Below are 13478 nucleotides of genomic sequence, written 5' to 3' on the forward strand. Positions count from 1 at the left end.
GATTAGACACAGATCCTTGAAGGAGATCCTCTTCTCCACCAGCAAGCAATGAAGGCCATACATTAAATGAGAGATTGGTTTGAACTTGGGGACCTTCAATAGCATTCTTGCTACAGAATTTTGTATTGACTAATTTTTTTTCAAGTATTTGGAGGTACCTAAATAGAGGGCATTACAATAGTCCACCTTCGAGGAGCCTCTGTTTTGTTCGAGTTTAGCTTGAGACAATTTCTCTGCATCCAGCCTGCTACCGTGGCCATCCATCTGCAGAAATAGTTTGCATCTTTTCCCACCTGTGACAAAATGGATACCACTATCTGTGTGTCATCCACTTAGGATAATATGGCCAATCCAAAACTATGGATAAGATTGACTAGAGGGGTGACATACACATTGAATACAGTGGGGCTAAGCACAGAGCCCTGAGGCACCCCACAGTGAAGAGAGAAGGCTCTGGACTTCGCATCTTCCATCTCTACACACTGTTGTCTACAATTGAGAATCAAAGAAGCGCAGGCTTGTTACAGAGGAAGTCCTGTCACTGGACACTAATGTGTCTCTCTTGCCACCCAAAGACCTATGGACAAAGCTTTTGCTGCTACTCCTCCTGCTAGTCCCCACCACTGCCACCACCATCCTCCCCTCGTATTACTTCTCTGGGGTCACCAGAGTCATACTCTGACATGGTGTAGGAAAGTCCCAATTTTTGCATGATTACCCCCTAACATTTTGCCAGGTACCTGATGCCAACTTGACTGAGTGTGTTCTGGGATCCTGCTAACCAGGCCCCACAACCTGTGTTCCTTCCCAAAACTGTCCCTTTGTACCCACAATTGGCACATCTTTGGCCACAGGTAAGCCCCTTAATAGCCCATGGGTACAAAGGGCACCGTGACCAGGGAAGGCCCTTTAGGGCTGCAGCAACTATTGTGCCGCCCTTAGAGGGCCTGGACCTTAACCCCAGACACACTACCTTTTGCAGGCTGCGTGTTTTGGTGTAGAAAAAGAGAGGAGTCGACATGGCACCTTCCCATCCTGCTCTGCACAAGACCGGGGTACCGACGGACAGAGCAGGGCTTCATTTTTCTGAGTGGATGCCAGGTGAGGTGAGGAGAGCTCCCGTACTTAGACGGGACTTGGGCGAATACTCCTGAGAAGTTTACGGAGAGTGTTTGAAAAATCCCCACTTAAAGTAGGTTGTTTAATTTACTTCACTGGTGTGTTTTACTTTTTGGATCACACTCAAATACACAGCAGTAACATAAGTTCTTTAAGGTCCTGACGAAAGCCTGATTGTCACTTAATCTTGAGGCTGAAACATGTAGACCCTCCCTTGTTGGAATTGAGCAGTTATTTTTTCAAAACTGCTTCCACACTGGTTTTAATTTTGTCACTCGGACAGAAACTATTAAAGCACTTTATCTGTCCCGGTAGATGATTTTAACATTTTCACTTTTCACTTTTCATGTGCGCTGCTTCCATCACCACCACCAATATATAAGATAGCTACGTTATAAAGAACTTTGGCAGATACGACATCCTAGATGGATAGAGAGGTCTCTGTTGCCCACATAATCTGTAGCCCTGATTGGTTGGAGGGCTCAGAAAGGGCCATCGAATCCCAAATGATGTTGGTCGCTACCTTGGTGGCTGATGGGATTTATTATCAATGAGAAAGTACTCCACTTGCTTTATCTTTTTGCTTTGACCCATGGTTTCCTTTTTGTTGTTACACATCCCTGTGTGCCATGCCTGCAACCCACTGCCTGTGGCCTAGGTCAGTCACCCCTATAGCAGGGTGTACTTGATCACACACAGGTGAGGATACAGTTGCATGAGCACTGTAATAATAATAATAATACAATCTTTATTCAGCAGTAAGAATGCCATAAAAGAAATCATACATTAAAAAAACACTAATAAATTCATTAAAAATACATATTTCATCATACAGAATCCTACCAATGTCATTATCATTCAACTAGGAAACTGAACAAACCTTGGCTTAAAGTTCTTCTTCGAGATACCTAAAAACAGCACTATTCTTTACATAAGTTCCACATGCCATAAATACAATACTAAAATCTTTCATGTACATTTAATTCGACTATCATACCAGCCTGGTTCCACAATGTCCCTCCCTAGCTTAATCATATCTGGATTTTCTTGATCTTATCATTGCTCTTAGTAAATGAATAACCACACTCAGTGTACGAACATCTTGCATGAGTTGCAAATGTTAAAGAGCAACACGAGCTTGCCTAAACCCCATATCTTTCAAATACAGTTTAAGAAATTGACGTCTGGGCAGCGTAAAATATTTACATAAAAAGATAAAATGTATAATATCCTGTGGAGACCTATTGTTGCAGCCACAGGGCCCTCTATCCTCGGTACATACTACAAAAACAGGAGGAGAGGCAACTAAATGGTGATATATATTCAGTCTAAAATGGGTAATTAAAAAACGCTCATGGGGGCTAGTTAATATGGAGAGGTAAGGCTCCATACCCGGCACTGATTTAACTAAAGCGTGGGCTCTTACCATGGGCTTCAAGAGCTTCTTTCCTTCACGCTCCGCGCTAGTTGTTTTAAAAAGTAGGTCTTTAGTTAACATTTTGTCCTCCCTTTTCACTGTCTTATAACTCGAAAATATATCTGACCTACCCAGGGCACTGAATGAATCTTAACCAGGGAATTTTTAATGCGTGATCCAAGGAGAGGTAATCCACGATTACTGCTTGATTAAGAGAAGCCTCTTGGTTGGACCAAACATTCACCCAGTAGAGCAAAGGCCTGACTGCAACTAGGTTTGAAATTGATTTGACCCCCAATTCCTTGTGTACAGTATATGCAGGTGTTCCCTGTGACACTTTTAAAATCTGTTTTAGAAATGTATTTTGGGTGATGTGTAATTTATCGGCTACCTTATAGCCCCAGATCTCACTCCCGTACAAGGCTTTTGAAATGCAAAATGATTGATATAATTTTAAAATCACCCCCGGGACCCATGTGCCTAACTTGTATGTATAATTTGCAATAGCACCCAGGGCTTTATTCATCACCTTTACCTTTTCCTCTTTCATGTTATTCCATTTTAATTGATCATTAAATAAAACTCCCAGATATGTAAAAGTAGGGACTTTGGCTAAGCTAGCAGTGCCTGACTTGTAGGTTTTTGTACTAGTCCCCCGTCGCCCTATTTCCATAACAAATGATTTAGTAAAATTGGGAGATATGTCTAGCGTATTCATAGTAGAGACAAACCAGTCAATTAACACTTGTAATGCTCTCGGTGTTTGTGCCATAAGCACAGCATCGTCTGCATATAACAGGACTGGTACTGGTCTAGTTCCTATTCTAGGGTATCAGCGTGCAGTGAAATCAGGTGGGATTCTAGCCTATTAATATACAATGTAAATAAAAAAGGGGCAAGAATGCACCCATGATGCACTCCTCTAGAACATCTAAAACTATCAGGGAGTCCCCCCTGTAAAACGAACTACAGCTGTTGTATTAGCATATAAAGACATTAAAACATGTATTATTGCTCTCTCGAAGCCTATCTCATCTAATAAAGCCCACAATTTCCTACTGTTCACTCTATCAAATGCCGCATTAAGGTCCATACACCCCAAATACATAGAACCTTCTTTGGCGGTTGTGTATTATGATGTCGACAGAGTTTCAGGCATTGTCCTACTGTTGATTTGCCTGTTCTGAAGCTATATTGAGCATTTGAGATACTCAACAATGATAGCGGAGGACCATGACTTAGGCATTGATGTCGATGCTGCTGCATTAAGTACCCTGGTCATAATCTGAGCCCAGACGTCTAAATTGTTCCGAAACTCGTCCGGGGGCATGATCACTGTAGCCTTACAGTGTCGAAGTCCATTCTTCGACACTGTAAGTGCAGTAAAGCCCTAAAGAATATGTGGTCTGGGAGCTGGTCATTACGAACTCCACAGCTCCATAATTACTTTACTGAAATCTAGGAAGTTTGGTAGCAAACCGTTCAGCACATTAAATCCACACTGATGCCAGTGTGGGATTTAATGTCAAATGCATCTTAGAGATGACCCCTGAAAAACGACCAGCTCGGTGTGGTTCCCAAATGGCTTACCACCATTTGCCACCACCAGACAGGATTCTCGACCCCTGGGTAGAGTACCTCCACACTCTGGGTCCAGAAATAAAGCCCATCCTGGACAGAGGTGTCATGCCTCCTCCCCAACGATGGTCTGGGTCCACAAAGGGGAAGCTTCAAAGGTGTGCCACCTTTATTAGCTGACCCTGCCTTTTGCTGCCCCCAGCAAATGGCTCCCACCGGTTCTGACCCCCCACTTTGAGGGAGAATCGACAGGAAAACCAAGTTAGGAAGCGATGTGTGTCCATCTTTGCCAACCCCACCCTTCAGGTGAGGGAGGCAAGGTGAAGCACCCGTCTCGGCCCCTCCATCTTGAAGATGAGGGTAAACAGCCAACCAGAGAGAGATTCATGCCCCCTCCCACTGGAGGGTGGCATAATAAGGGGTGTACTCACCACAAGGAAGGGACCTGTTGGTCCCAACCAGCACAACTAGAAGACAACAACTGCTTTGGCCCCAGCCCTACTGGCCTGTCCCGACTTCGACCAGCGAAACCCCCGCATCTCCAGCAGCCTTCCAGAACCCGGAGGACCTGCGCCGTCTTCACCAAAAAGATTCCGGGGATATGTACAAGGAAGTGGAGGAGAGAGGCGTTAGCCTTCCTGGCTTAACGCCTCTCCTCCAGTTCTGAAACGCAAGGCTGCACCATATTTACAAGAATGTGGTGCAGCCTGGCGTTTCCCCCTGTGATGGAGATAGGTTTAGCAACTTAGCACCAATGCAGGCACCCTTGCACCAGAGGGCAAGGGTGTCTGCTGGCAGTGGAGGATTGTTTGTGTAGGAAGGGGACCCTTCCTGCACATATACAATCCTAGAAATGCCATTCTGTCACTTTCATGTGTGCTGCTTCATGCAGCGCACATGAAAGTAACAAAATGGCATTTTTAAAAAAAGTTTGTTTATATACAGGAAGGGACACCTTCCTGTACACAAACAAACCATGGCATTTTGCATTTTCCATGTGTGCTGCACAAGGCAGCACACATGGAAAAAGCAAAAACGAGGAGAAATAATGCATTTCTCCTCATTTCGCCATCTTAAGACCAGTTTTTATCTGGTCTTAATTTTGGCACTGCCTCCTATGTACGCCACCCTTGTTACATAGAGGGCAGCATCAAAATGAATGGGTGTTGCACCCACCGCAACACCCACTGCCCACCCCTTTCATGCTAACCATAGCGTGAAAGGGAGCCTTATGTACAAGGCAGCTTTCAGCCACATTAAGTGGCTTAACGCTGCCTTGTACATAAGGTGCAGCCCCTATCGCCACCACAACATCAATATAGGTGATGTTGTGGTGGCGATAGGGGCTTGTATATATGTCCCTCTGTCTCCCGTGAGAAGCGGATTTGCTCAACCAAAGACTCCAACACAGACCCCGGATCCAGCCAGTTCAGCGGTTCTCCACCACTCTGTACCCGATGCCCACAGCCTGAATTGGAGTGGTCCAACCTCCCGAGGAGGTCTCCCCAGCGATCCTGACGTGGGATCCGGTGATCCCCGACCTGCCTCGATCTTCTACAAGATGCCTGCAGCCTCAACCTGAGGAGTCCCCCGACCACAACTGGAGCTGATAAGAAGACCCCATGCCTAAAGACACCCCTGTACCCGATGCCCCACGGCCTTGGGTGGCCCAACTGATGGTGTCCAGGCAACCCTCAACAACCCAACTTACCTCTCTTGCTGGTGGTTGCCCTCAGGAAACCTCCTTGTCTAAGCCTGCAGCCTTTCTTCCGAACTGGAGCTCGCCATTGGAATCCACAGGGCTCCCGACATCTCCTTGGCACTGTGCATCTGGCCGCCTCTGTGTCGCTGGTGGTGCAGCACCTGTGCTGATTGTTAGCCCCTGCAGTGCTGATCTTAAACCCAGGAGCGTTGCTCCCACAGTCCAGTGGCCTGCTCATGGGCGTCTTCATGTGGCCCACCCAAGCCCTAATTTCTCAAAACTGAACATGTCACATAACACGACATTGAATATTCTTATGATTCTGTGTATATATTGAGTTTTGTTCACAAATTCAATTTTCTTTGGGCTATTTATACCTTTTATATGTGAATGTGTGATCTCAGTGTCTACGGTGTGGGATGATTCCGGTATGAATGTGTAAGTCAGCGAGTGTCTGAGTACGTTTTGGGACCCCGTTCAATATTTTCACTGTTATTTTGAAAGTCTTTTTGTATCAATAACTAACTAGCCTATGTACTAAATTCATCTGTTTGAAATTGATTCTATTTAAAAATAAAACTCTTATAAATATAAATTTGTTATTCTCGATTATGCTCCGAATCTAATTGTTTGTAATTTCTTATTGTTGTCTTAGTCCATGTGTTTGACATACTAAAAAGACGATACATTGTACGCTTTGAAATCCATAGGTAGACCTCCTTTTTCGTATTTATTCAGCTGCTCATGAGCAGCCCCTGACCAAAGGTTCCTTAGCCCCTTCAGAAAACATTAGGACTCTACTCTGGACCCGGACGCATTAGTGCCGATGGTGGTGCAACTAGAGTGCCTCCTTGAACCTTGGGGAGCCTTTGTTCTATCCCCAACACTCACCAGTGTAAGCGTTTTTTTTACCTGCAAACCAATAACATTCTTTTTCACCATAGGAACCCATATTGTGTTTTTTTTTCTCTGAAAATGTTCTGTGTCGACCTGCTCTTTGTATGGAACATAAGTAACTGTGCTTTGTTATGTTACATAGTCTTATAAAGCACACTATCACCCCACGGGTATCCTGGTGCTGGATTACATTGGTTCCCGCTATTCGCACATATTACCATAAAGAAAGTCAGATGTTCGTGAAAAATGGCTAATCTACGTTATACCCTTGGAAAGAGCCATGTTTTAAGCTATTTCCTAAAGATTAAAAGATATCCTGATTCTGTAAGATTGGGCGAAAGTTCATTCCATAGTCGAGCAGCTGCACAGCTGAATGCCCTTCCTCTAAACCTTGATGTTCTATATCTGGGCATGCTAACCAAATGGGCTGCAGAGGACCGAAGACTTCTGTTCGGGGCATACCAGACAAATTTGCTCTGCAGTGGCACTGGCCCTAGTCCATGCAAGGCCTTGAAAACAATGCAGAGCAATTTTAACTGTATCCTCTGTGTTATAGGGAGCCAATGAAGCTCTCTGAGGGACAGAGAGACAGATGATCTGCGTGGTCTCTTTAGGGCTAGCTTCGCAGCTATTGTCTGAATTCTTTGAAGTTTCTTAATCAAAGAGTTTGGGGCGCCTAGTAGCAGGGTGTCACAATAATCTCTAACCGGCTCAGAATGATACTTCTCACTACAAGTGTTTGGCTGAGGTCGGTAGCATGGCAAGTCTCTTGAGTTTCTAGACTCAGTTTGTCATCAAATACTATCCCTAAATTGCGCACTGTCTTGCAGGGTGTTAGTGGCTTATCTGTAGAGATAGGCCAAAGATTGTCCGAGAGCGGGAGAGGGACTTTCTTTCCTGTGCAATACAGAATTTCTGTTTTAGCTCCATTAAACTGCAGAAAGTTATCGCTAAGCCATCTTGCATTTTTGCATACACTTGTGAAAACTATCGATTGGTACTGACTGATTCCCCTCCAGAGACAAAATAAGTTGCGTATCGTCCGCATAGTTCACCAGATTTGAAAAGTAAATTGTCTTACTTACCTCTGTATCACCCATAGTGTGATATCTAGGCATATCACCCCGAGCAGTTGATGTAACAGAAAAGTAACGCAAAAGTAATCCAAAGTAATTTCAAAGTGTTATGAACAGTTTTTGAAGCAAATACCAACCTGTAATGGTACCAATTTAATCTACAATTGCGTTTCTGTGTACAGCCTTGCATTTGAAAGTATATTTGAGCAACTTGTGTCATGTTCTGCTTGGTTCTAGAAATAAAACAGAAGTATACCTTTTTTATACTTACTTAATTGGTCTGGATTCAGTCTCTGAGTGTGTACAATCAGTTCTTGCCTGAGTGAATACAATAAATGCTTAACACACCCTCTGATAAGCCTAACCGCTCAACCACACTAAAGCAAATAGAGCTGTTAGTGAGTATCTAATTTAGCCACTGCAATACCTCTGGGGATCCACTGGACTCTGTGCACACTATATCTTACTTTGGTATAGTATATACAGAGCCAGCTTCTTACACACTGACAATTTTTCTCTTATTCCCTGGCCCTGGACTTTGCCGTAGCCTACACTGTCCCCTCATAATATCCTTGGCAGGATTAGGACATGGACCCTCAGACAGACCCAGAGCTGGAACACGTACCAGGCAGGGCCTCCCTGCAGATGACACCATGGCACACCACAGCGTTAACCAACACGTGGCAGCTACCATTAGGTGGACATATACGTCACCACCAAGAATGAAAATTTGTTTAGGTAGAGACGCTTTCAAAGACGGCACGTTCTGTTCAATACCATTGCCATGCTCAAAGGTATGCTAAGTACTGCCACTGGGATTTTCAAGGACCCCACAAGGCTTGGGTAGTCACACCTCGTATAGTAAAGAGGTACAAGCCTACCCACTCTGACCTGCTCTACATCAGGGGGCATGTCCACCCCAGACTCCCTAGTTGTCACCTCCCGCCAGGACGCTCTTAGCTGGGGCAGCTGTGCGCAATATAAATGCTCCTAACATAACATAACATAACAAAAGGGCATCAGCCCAGGCTACAGGTAGTGCTCTCTCTCCTAAAAAAAGAGAGCAAGGAGATTGTTGCTGCAGGTAAGACTGTAGTGGTGGGTATCACCAATTCTTTAGGCATCCTCTCCTGTTACTATAGAGCACTCTGGGAGGAGATGGAGGGGCTCTCCTACAACACCTCCAATATCGTAAAAGGGCCGAGGAACTCATTGAAGGGAAAGGCATCTCCATTGCAACTATTAGATGTGCCCTAGACTCGTCTGATACAGCAACCTCATTTGCCACTCCTGGCTTCATGTGATTGGATTCCAGGCTGGAAGTGCAGCAAGACCTTGTCAACTTGCCATTCAACGGAATGCACAAGTTTGAACAAGTCCAGACACAGTGCTTTAATACAAATCAAGAAAGACAGAGGCTCTTTTCAAAAGCAACAAACTAGAGGTGGGTTCAAGGCCACTTCTCCAGGACCGACCCAGTCCTACCATCAACTGTGTTAGGGTGGCAGTGACTCCTCATGGGGCTCCATTGGCAGAATAGTTCCAAAGACTGAGGCATAATGGAGCCTCTACCTCTAAGAACCGACTTGCCCCTTATCTCCCTGATCAAACATGCCATGCCTGCCTGAGCTAGAACTTTCAGCGGCACATGTCTGACATGGTAATACTGTTAAAGTGTCTTAGATAACCAGATAATTTACTGTATTTGTTTTCTCTTGCAGCAGCAGAGATTTGAGGAGGGCAGTCATGAGAAATGTATTGCAGTCCCATCACCCTCACTTCCATCATCAACTTTAGACTTCAGCGTGCAGTTTTGTATTTGAGGGCAGTATAGGATGGTCAGGGCTACACTAATCAACATGTATTTTTAAGTCTGAGGTGACAATGCCTTACAACATGTGATCAACAAAAAAGAGCATTGAATTGTTTTGATGTTGGTTACCTCGTGTCGCAAACTCTGAATATAGGTTTGCTTTGTGAGAATCCTTGTTAGTCCTTCTTAGAAAAGACAAGATTTTCCTTAGCCAACTGTAATTATGTATCCCTTTCAATTTTGCATATGTTCACATCAACAGGTATTTAAGTGTAGATTGTTAACTATAGATGTGTTAAAGACGATAGGCTTTAAGGGTTGGATTATCATTACACTGTGCTAAAGCCTGTATTTTGTTACAAGGAATCTCGCAGATTACTGCAGTAGAGATGGGTTTTTGGTGCTGTTTTGGTTACAGCCTCTGACAAACTGTGGATATATAAGATTTTCACGGTCGGAATTGTTGTTTTGCCCTCTTACGAGAGATAGTATTTTGCATTGCCAATTGCAATTGTGTATACTATGGATTTTATAGCTGTATGCCTGAATGGTTGCCTTGTGAGAATGCTTTAATTCAGCATTGGAGGCCTCCTTTGGCTATGGTGACAAGCCGAAGATAACAGCTAGAGGCCTGATCGGTTTACTAGGAAAATGTATTTCTGATGCCATAGGCCTGCTTCTGTTTATTTTGAAAAGTTTTGATAAATGCAGTTGGCCTGATATATTGATTGTGTAAAGCAAAAGTCAATAGGCATTTAAGGTTAGATTAATATTTCTCCTTATGAAAGTCTACATATAGGTATTTTGTTACATGAAATGTAATAGATTACCTATTTATGGAGGAACGATTTTGGTGCTGGTTACGATCTCTGCCAAACTCTAGGAGGAGAAGATTTGAGCTGTAATAACTCCTTCTAAAATCCCTTTTTATCTGTCTGCCAGGCTCTTGTAATAAAAAAATTATTGACTAAGACAATCAATCAATCAATCAATCAATCATAGCATTTATAAAGCACACTACATACCCGTGAGGGTCTCAAGGCGCTAGGGGGGTGGGACGCTGCTACTGTTCGGAGAGCCAGGTCTTGAGGAGTCTCCTCAAGGTTAGGAGGTCTTCTGTCTGCCGCAGGCGGATGGGGAGGGTGTTCCATGTCTTGGCGGCGAGGTGGGAGAATGATCTGCCGCCGGCGGTCACTCTTTGGATGCGGAGGACGGTGGCGAGGGCGCAGTCTGCGGTCATATAAATATAAACCCATACAAATATATAGGGGCCTTTGGGTCAGCTCTGTTACGGCAGTCTCGTTTACACTGTGCTTTCATCCAGAATAGCATACTGTACGGGGCATGGCTCAGTCCACATCAATCATTAGCTCTCTTCCTCTGCAAATGACGGCATGTGTACCGTCATCTGAAAAAGAGTGAGTTTCAGTGTCCAATATTGTGACCAGAGTTTCAAAGGGAAAAACCAGGAGAGGTCAAACTTAGAAGTAGGACTAAAGGGTGACAATAACATGGAATGGGCATAGAAGAGTTCTCTCCTCTAGCCTCTCTCTCTCTCTCTAACAACCACCCCCCCCCATCTCTTGTGGCAGTGACCTTACAACACTCGGAAAACTGTTCTGAAGGTCGAGGTTTAACCCCTTCAGTGCCCGGCCTTTCCCCCTCCTGTGCCGGGCGTTGTATTAGCGGGCGGGGTCCATGACGAGATAGTCTCGTCATGGGCACAGCCCAACCGCGCTCCATGACGAGACTATCTCGTCATGGGCATAGAAGAGGTTAAAACTGAGTTTCCAAACTAACACACTGCTTCTTTTACAGATGTACCAAAATAGACATATTTAAGCTACATTTGCCTATGGCATATGCTTGGTACCGTAGTAAGTATTGTGAACCTGGTGTATTTAACACAATGATGGCCCACATAGACTTGTTCTGAAAGTTTTAGGCCAGAGGTCTTTAAACTGTGGAAGGAAGCCCCCTCCCCCTGGTGGTCCATGGCTACATTCTCCAGTGGGTGGAGGGGGGGGGGGCAGAAATGCCTTTGCAATTGCTTGTAAATGTAGATGGCCTGGAAGCACGACCTTTTTTATTTGGTGGAATCCAGGCTGTCTTAATTTACAGGCAGCCCTTGATGTGGTAAAAGAAAAGTATTGGCACAGTGATTCCGAGTACCATTGGGGCAGGGGGTCTGTGAGTTGGTGGCAGAGTCAAAGGCATGACCAAAAAGTGCAAAATATTCTGGGCGTCATTTATGTGTTTTTGCCGTAGGGCAGCGCTGCAGGCCTTCCTGCTGCGCTGCCCTACGGCAAAAGAAAAGGGCAGGAATGCGCCATATCTATGAGATGCAGCGCATTCCTGTCCTTTTCCCTTCCTGCACCAGTGCACAATAGGCTGCCGTGCGCCAAGGCAGGCACCTTTGCACCATGGTGCAAGGGTGCCTGCGTTGAGGGAATGATTGTTTTTGTGCAGTAAGGGAAACTTTCCTGCACAAAAACAATCACAAGCGGCTTTATGCTTTTTCTAGATGTGCTGCAGAATGCAGCACACATGGAAAATGGAAAAACGAGGAGAAATAAAGATATTTCTCCTCGTTGTGCCTCCCCTACACCTCCCCTGTGGAGGCATTAGGTTTTGGCACTGCCTCACATTTACGATTTCTCGTAAATCTGGGGCAGTGTCAAAATGTCATGGATGATGCTGGGAACGCCCCCAGCAACACCCATTGCACGCCCCTTTAAAGGCGACAATATTTACGAGGCAGCATTAAACCAAAAAAATGGCTTAGTGCTGCCTCATAAATATGGAGCAGGCTCCTGTACTAAGGAACGTCACAAAAAGTGACAGCCCAACGGCGCAAGGGGCCTCATAAATGAGGCCCTCTGAATTTTGTTTTTTTTTCCTGTTTAAGGGTTACTTCAGTCAGTGGAACGAACCACACAACGCCGGTGCATGTGATTCGTTCCACCGACTGAAGTAACCCTTGAACAGCTATCCGAGCTCCTGTGATTGAAATATACGTTGCTCCGTCCCTCGCACCTTCATCTATTATCCCTGGACATCCCGTGTCCCCCTAGATGAAGCCCGCACTCAATCCTCGACACTGCTAACCAAATATTACGTAACCTGGTCCTGATGATGGCCTAACTTGACTACAGGCCTGAAACGCCGTCGACTTCTACAGCGAAACTCCTGGCGCCTTTATACACCGGATACCCTTCCTTATTTGTCTTTATTCATGTACCATCAATTACCTGGGTATCTTGGAATGTAAAAACGAATTTTAATTTCACTTACCTTTGTTGCGCCCACCACAATTGCTGTCTATACCACATCAAGTGTCACTTGAGCCGCCACTAAAACTTCACGAGCACTTGTGCACAGTATGTTATGTATGTTACTGTATGTTACTGTATGCACAGTATGTTATTGGTTACATGTTATTAGTTACATGTCATTTAATGTAACGCAGCCTCATGTGCTTGTACAAAAGGCCTGGACTCGTTGAGACCCCTAGTAATGAGGTCTAGTTCAGACGGGATTCTCAACAGAGCACCTTGTTGCTCAATTTTTAGGGTAGTGGTCATTCACAGGATCCAGAGTAGGGGCAGGATGACTGCTAGTTGTGCACCACCCTAACAATTGAGCAACGAGGTGCTCTATTGACAATCCCGTCTGAACTAGACCTCATAATTAGGGGTCTCAACGAGTCCAGGCCCTGCTGGTGACAATACGGTACTCAGCACCAGCTTGTGGTAGTGTTAGAGTTAGGACTACTATAACTCCTTTTTTAGAAACAGGTCCTGATGAATTGCCACTTGACCCGTTAGGGGCTGAAGGCGAGAAACATGTCGACCATTTACACCGACTATACCCTGT

This window comes from Triturus cristatus, chromosome 1_2, assembly GCF_964204655.1.
Source record: "Triturus cristatus chromosome 1_2, aTriCri1.1, whole genome shotgun sequence".
In the NCBI taxonomy this organism is placed as follows: domain Eukaryota; kingdom Metazoa; phylum Chordata; class Amphibia; order Caudata; family Salamandridae; genus Triturus; species Triturus cristatus.